The sequence below is a fragment of the Pinus tabuliformis genome, chromosome 2_1, assembly GCF_031772625.1.
Source record: "Pinus tabuliformis cultivar Carrire ecotype Pingquan chromosome 2_1, CPIR1, whole genome shotgun sequence".
In the NCBI taxonomy this organism is placed as follows: domain Eukaryota; kingdom Viridiplantae; phylum Streptophyta; class Pinopsida; order Pinales; family Pinaceae; genus Pinus; species Pinus tabuliformis.
In genome coordinates, this window is record NC_142299.1 from 72383418 (window position 1) to 72391117 (window position 7700).

The following is a 7700-nucleotide window of genomic DNA, read 5'->3' on the forward strand; positions in this document are numbered from 1 at the left end:
ATAAGTTTTGAATTCATTTGAAGTGAATTCTCCCCCATTATCTGTCCTGAGAGTACCTATCTTTTCTTTGACTTCATTTTCAACAAGTTGGCAAAAAATTTTAAATTTATCAAATGCTTCTGACTTGTTCTTCAAAAAGTAAACCCAAGTCATTCTGCTGAAATCATCAATGAATAGTAAGAAATATTTGCATCCACCAAAGGAAGTTTGTAGTGGTCCACAAACATCACTGTGAACTAGTTGTAGCCGCCTGTTTGCACGCCATGAACTTGTTGGAAAACTTTCTCGACTTTGTTTGCCATAAATGCAAGCTTCACATTTTTCATTTTCCCTTTTGAATGTGGGAAGTCCTTTAACCATTCCTTGTTTCTGCAATTGAGAAAGACTCTCAAAATTCAAATGTCCATATCTTACATGCCATAGTCTTATAGGTGAAATACCTGTAGTCACTGTCCCTGCAAAATCAGAATGCCTTGGAATAACTGTCCCTTTCATCCGTAACAGTTTTCCATCTTCATAACCTGTCATGACTGTTTTCAAGTTCTGTTTGACTGAATTAATCTTGACTAAACCATCTTCCATAATCACCTGATGTCCTACTTGTCGAATCGTGACTAAAGAGAGCAAATTTTTCTTAAAACTGGGTACATACCATACGTTGGAAATCATTTTTTTTCCAACGCCAGGGAGAAAAACTTTTACTACTCCTTTTCCATAAGGAGTATGTTTTGTATCATTAGCAAGAAAAATGGAATTAAGTTGGCAATCTTGAAAATTCCAGAAAAAATCACGTCGACAAGTCATGTGCTGAGTTGCCCCGGAATCCAAGATCCAGGCATCTTCATAGTAACTTCTAAGATGGGATGAAAGTTGTGATGTTGGTGAGGAAGTAAAAACATATTCTGAGTTATATTCATCTTGATCATTGGCAAATTGTGCTGAATGCTGCTGAAACTTGGGAATTTTATTAAGTGATGTTCGACAATCTTCAGCATAATGGCCAACTTTGTTACATCTTCGACACACACTTAAATCTCTTCCTCTTCCTAAAGATTGTCCTCTGCCTCTGCTTTGACTTCTATTTTGAGATTGTCCTCTACCTTGATTATTATATCCTTGTCCTTGAAAATTTCCTCTTCCTTGGTTGTTTCCTCTACCTTGAAAATTATTTCTTCCTCCTCTGTTAAAATTGTTTCCTCTGCTTTGGCTTCGACCTCGATTATGTGCTGCTTGATTCTGATTCCATCTGCCTCTTCCTCGAGAACTATCTGCTGATGACTTACTAGTGCTGGCCTCTGTGAGAAAAACATCTTCACCAACTTTCTTCTTCTTCCCAAAAGTTTTATCATGTTGAGTTAACATTTCACAGAGTTCATCAAACTTTAGTTTCTCTAATTTCCCAGTTACTTGTAGAGTCTCCAAAAAATGCGTGTAGGAAGAAGGAAGTCCAGCAATTACAATTGTGACCATAAAGCTATCATCAATTGCGGGAAAACCAGCATTAATAATTTCTTGCCTAATATTCTTAAGTCTTGAGATATATTCAAGAACATCACCGCCTTCAATTAATTTTTGTTGCAACAATTTTAATTGTAGATCAACTTTCTTTGATTCAGGCTGAGTATCAAAGAGGTCTTTAAAAGTTTTCAAAGCAGAGCATGCATCTGTAGCATTTTCTATATGGACATACATTTCATCATTCACAGAAGATTTAATAAGAGCTAAGGCTTTAGCATTCTTGATTTCCCATTTTGCTAGTGTAGTTGCATCTGTGGGTTTATTCGGCTTAACATCTCCATCACATATTCCCTGCCATAATTCATTGTAAATGAGAGTGCTTTCGATGAGACGATGCCATGTTTTATAAGATTTTGTGCCTTCATGTTTGTCGGAATCAGAAAACAAATTTATGAACTTAAACATTGTAGTGTTAAGACTTCACACCACGAATCAAGCTCCAAAAAAAATCAAGTTGCGCAACACAACAACAACACACGACGCAAAAAATGAACTATCAGGGTTTGGCCTTGACCCTCGAATAGTCGTCAAAACAGGAGAAAATTGACTGAGCTTTGCTCTTGGCTCTAGTCAATTTCTCAAATTTTTACAAGGCAACTTTCAAAATTTGATTTTTACAATGGTGCTTTTGCACAATCTGGTAAAAAAAAATGATACCCCCCCTCAAAGTAAAATTACTTTGAGTTACAATGTCACACTTAACCCCTAAATAAAAATTACATATAGAATCTCCTTATTACTCCAAAAATTAAAAATGACCTTATTACTCCATAAACAATAAATTCCCAAAATTAAAAAATCACCAGATCTCTCCAAAATACAATATGCCTTCATCTCTTCTTCCAAAACCCATGATTTTTCATTGAAAGTAAACACACTATAGATGAATTCAATCTAACAAAACTAGTTGTTTTCAGCCGCAAATGTGATGGTAAACTACCATAAAGAATGAACTGCAAACACATTCTTGGGGTATAAATTTACAAGATCTCTTTGATATCCTTAAAAAAAACTTTACGAAGATCGAATTTTTGATGCTGGCTGACGTTGGAGTGCTGGCTGAAGATGATACATTTGTTGACGCTGACTGTGAATATGAGGCAAAACAAGCCGTTTCCTCATTGGATCAGGATGAGGACTGACAACATCATCAAGTACAATGCAAAGCGCACGCATTGGCATAGAACAAAACTTGGCCTATGAGGCTGGAACAGTACATGTTACTTGAGTTTTTATTTGGAATGGATGTATTTTGGTACTGTAGAAATGCCAAGCGCAGGCATTAGCATAGAACAGGTTAAAACACCTATGGCGAAATTGTGTAACAGGCGGATCTGACAATCTTATCTAGCTGCCATTTGTACACCTGCGGAAGAGCCTACACATTGAATTTCAGAGCTGTTGATGTTCTCGAATGATGAATTCATGGCCAAAAACCGACCTCACGTCGTTCTCCTGGAGCAATTTGCGTCAATATTTAACGCCAAACAACAAGTTTCCCGTTAAAAAAGAATTTATTAATAATCCCTTGCAATAGAAACCGATATTTTCAAATACTGAGCTCGAAGATTTAATATATTCATATTGTTCCGTAAACACAAGCTCTGTGTGCTTGACGTGCAGCAAATGTTGTCAATGTTATGCGTCCAAAGCTTAGAACATGAAAATGTCAACCATAATTAAATACAGAGACTTTATAGATCGATTCAGACTTGCAATAACTACTTCCCTACATTCATTGTTCCAGCCCGCCTACCTCGTTCATCAAGTCCGCGCAGTGTGAAAACTACTAATGCATGACCCACACTCATTTTTCATTGATGGTAGGAATGAAACTAGATTTAAGGGAAATGATTTTTGGGAGCCTGCAAACTTTTCACGCAGGGTGCTTATGTACTTATGAATTCGATGAACTAACCTATTGCAAACAGTAATCTAATGTGACATAAAAAAAACTCAGATCCAAGAACCCACGCAAGATTTTAAATCCTCCATCGCTAGGCCAAAAATCACAGTAAAAAACTTTTATTTCTTCCGAAGGGGCTATTCAATCATTAATAAAATTTCTATTCCTTTTAAACAAAAAATTGGACAAATACCATACCAATCATTTGCTAATCAATTCAACGGAGTGTTCCAAAAAATTTGTAGATCTGGAATCTCCTCCTCCAATTCACTGCAACATTACTGGAGCTCTGATACCACAATAATGGCAGAAGTGTCCTCAGACACATAATTTTATTAATCAGAAAAAAATAATTACATAATTGATTTTGCATGAGTTTACACCCGAACAACACAAACACTCTTGCAATGAGCTATTTATAAGCTCCATGTCCTAACTACCTCTAATTATGGATCACTTATTAAATAACAAGTGTCCATTTACAATAAATGCTATTCAAACCAACTAGCTAACTAATCTCCTAAAATAGAGCCTAAGATACGACACATTTGGAGAGTCATATCTAGCTACAACAATATGCTAATTCTAAAAGTCTCCATTAAATAATTAGACATTCTAGAATAATAATTATTAATTTAATATCTTAAATTAATAATTATTTTATTCTAATTTTATAACCTATGATAAAATTGTATTTTTGGATCATCTAACATTTTTTTTTTGGATCATCTAACACTAGGCCCAACTGAGAGCAAACCACTTATTGTATTTACTGTATATCTTGCCATTCACCAGCAAGGATTCCTAGGCCCACCGAAGCAACACAATCCTGGATTTAATGCAACCCACAGTATGGGTCAGGGGTCACTAGGTCAGTGGATTTATCGTGTTCCACAGTCTGGTTCAGGGACCACTAGGCCATGTCCTCTATCATTCGAAGATCCACCTCACTCAGCTTCGAATCCATCCGGTAATCCCACTCAACCAGAAAATGAGAACCCCATCACACCATGGCTATCCGAAAATGGTAAGGCTAGGCTGGAAACACTATGACACTTGGAAAACCCCATGCCATAACAACAAGAGAACAACATGAAATACCATGCATGCCAAAAATAGCAAGGAAAATACACATGAAAATCGATACCTGCAAATAATCCTATTGTAGCTAATTGATCCTACCTTTCCCTGCTTGATCTTTGCTTCCTCTTACCTTCTTTTCCTTTTGTTAGTGTCTGTCAGTCCTGTCAGTCACCATTGTTCAAATATACTCTTTCAATTTTTTTTAGGGTCTTAGGTCAAATTTTTATAGTTTCAATAGGTATTCAAATAAAAATTTGGTCACTGGTTAGTATGTCTAGGTATGTTACTACTCCCTTCATTTCATGGTCAAAATGCCATCTTGGTCATGCCATCACTCATTCTGATGAGTCATCAATAAAGTGTCTTGATCATCATCTCAGTCATCATCTCATGGTCACTCATACTGCAATGTACAAAGGTCCAAATCATCAGTTTGTAAATCCATTAGGTGTCATTATTAGGTCAAGTCATCAAAAAAGGGTCATAAAGAGTCTTGTCATCACTTAGGTCATCATTATGGGAGTAGTAATTAGGGAAAATGATCTAAAATGATTCCTAAAGTACATTTTGATCCTTATGAAGATGTAATTTTTCATAATAAGGTTTGAAGCTGCAGTACACTAGCATTTTAAATCATTTTGCAAAAAGACAAGGTGGGGCCACATCACCATCAAAGAGAAAAATTGACCCCCAGCCTATAAAAAGACCAAAAAAGCATGTCATTTGTTCATTTCACCCTCATGAGACATCTCTTCACTAGAAAAGAGAATTTTCGCCCTCAGAGGATCGATTTCTTGCCACCAAAGTGTCATTCTCTCTCCCTCGCTACGTTTTTGGCAGCCTTGCCACACTTTTGGAAAAGGAGCCAAATCACCCATTGCAAAGGTTTTCTTCAGAAAATTACAGGTCCAACACATCATCAACAAGTAAGTGGACTTCATTCACTCCTCCTTCATCCTTCCTTTGCTTCAGTTTCCTCATATAGCTCAGTGAATCACCCTCTCCTAGGGTTTAGCTGCGCTTTTGGTCTCTTAGTCATTTTATTTCATTGTTGTTGTAAAACCCCTGCATTTTATGCTCAAACACCCTCATTTACACTCCATATACCTCCTCTTAGCTTTTTCCATGCATATTCCCCTCATCTCCCTCATTTTCCCATAAACCCTAACCTATGCTACACTTCTTGACAATTTCCTAGGCTAGGACTGTATTTTGAATCTTTCCCCTTCCCCTCATTCCCAAAAATTTGACTTCCCTACACAACCTAGCACCTACCCAAAAATTTACCTAAGAATTTAGACAACCCCTAACCCCTTCATTTCCCTCCATCTACAAGACTGTCCCAAATCCCCTGTTTTCCCAAACTAAACCCTAATTCTTCCTCCTAGTAAGCTAGGGTTTTACCATGGAAGCAGAGACCACAGACATTGAAAATAAAAAGTATAAAGGAGGGAAGATAATCAGGTATGAGCCCACCAAAGTCCAAGAAATCATGGCTTCATCTTTCATCAGGAAAGCCTTTGAGGATATGGGTTGTCTAGGTTTTTGTGAAAAGATTCAAGAGGTAGGATGCCATGCCAAGTTGGAAAGCCTCTTTGCCACTAATTTCAGGAGGGAAAAAACCACCATAGCAGGGATATACTTCATGGTATCAACAGAGGTTATTTGCATCATTTTTAGAGTTTTGTGATCATTTGCTAGGGTTTACATTGCACACAGGGACAATTCTACTTCAAAATTAGTTTCTGAAGTAAGGAAGATTAATTTGACAAAAGTGAAAGAGGTTTTTGTCAATAATAGACCAAGGAAAAAAAACCTCCTTCAGTTTATACAAAGGTGTTATTATTTTGGAGAAATTCCCAAAATACAGTTTCTACAGGAGAGTTGCTACACTTCTGGAGTAGTCTTGGGAGATTGAATTTTTAAATGTCTTGGGGTAGGTGTTTGCAGTGCTTGATGACTGTATCATGTAGAATACATCCTATGATTTCCCACCATACCAATTTCAGCCTAAACATCCTTTGGGAAGGCCTCCAAATCACTCTCCAAACTTTTCATTGCGCTTTTACTGTGAGCACACTGCGCTTTTGCAATTTTTAGCGACCAACTTCAAACTTTGATTCTGAACAAACGGGAAAGTATTTTTGAAACATGGAGGCAATTTTTGTTCATAAAACACCAAAGAACAAAAACCTATCTCAGGTTTGTAAAAATTGTTATGGTTAGAGATATATGGCTCCATCTCTGAGCCCCATTGTGGTAGAAAACCCAGAATGTTTTGAAATTTCTCACAGCAAAAAGCGCGCTGCGCTTTTCCCTGAGGCCTCCAAATCACAAAAAATTTATATACTTGGATATTTTATGACCTTCACGTATCATCCATGTAGTTTTTGTGCCATGTCAGCCTTCTGGTTGGAAGAAAATGCCAAAAAACATGCAAAAAAAATCACTTTCTGCCACTGTTTTCACCCTGACGCTTCACTTTTAGAGTGACCTTGGGAGAATCCATTTTTCTCAGGCTTGGAGAGGTAATTTTGCATGCGCAAGTACTCTATGGAAAACTTGACATCATAAAATTTCCAATTATGCCTTAATATTAGAATTTGGAGCACTATAAGTCACTCAAAACTACCCTCCATGTTGGCATTGCGCTTTTCTTAGATGGTGTTGCACATTTCCCAGGAAGACATGAATTCTGATTTTCTCGAGTCAAAGTCAAAGATGTTGGTAAAATTACTCCTCCAGGGTAATCATGTGATGTAATTAAATGTAAATGAGGTGGAAAATTTAAATTTCATGTAGATTCATGCTTACTTATTTTTGTTAAGTCAAAATGAATCAGTTGGTCTAATTAGGCAGTTTGTTTTTACCTTCCCTAGGTTTAGGTTTGGTTAGATATAATCATGTAAACCGTTCCTATCATGAGGGATTCGATCCCTGAGAGGGGGAAAGAGTTGTTTTGGTTTATATCTACCCAAATCAAAGTCAAGGGAAGGCTGGACATCAGAGAGTAAAAGGCTTTGGAGCTTGTATTCATCATCTTTTTACAGGAAATTAACAGGCCAATTGCAGCTATTATTTAAGAATTATTGTGGTATGATTTTGTGACATTGTTTTTCTTCTGTAAATCACTTAAATGAATTATTAGTTATCCTTCTTTCCATATATTTTATTTCAGTGATATTCCTATGAG

The 7700-nt window shown here is 36.7% G+C and overlaps 1 pseudogene; it reads left to right on the forward strand.

Annotated features, from left to right (window-relative positions):
* Positions 1-2613: 2613 nt before the first annotated feature.
* On the forward strand, positions 2614-2721 carry LOC149198837 (large ribosomal subunit protein eL39z/eL39x pseudogene; annotated as a pseudogene).
* Positions 2722-7700: the final 4979 nt, after the last annotated feature.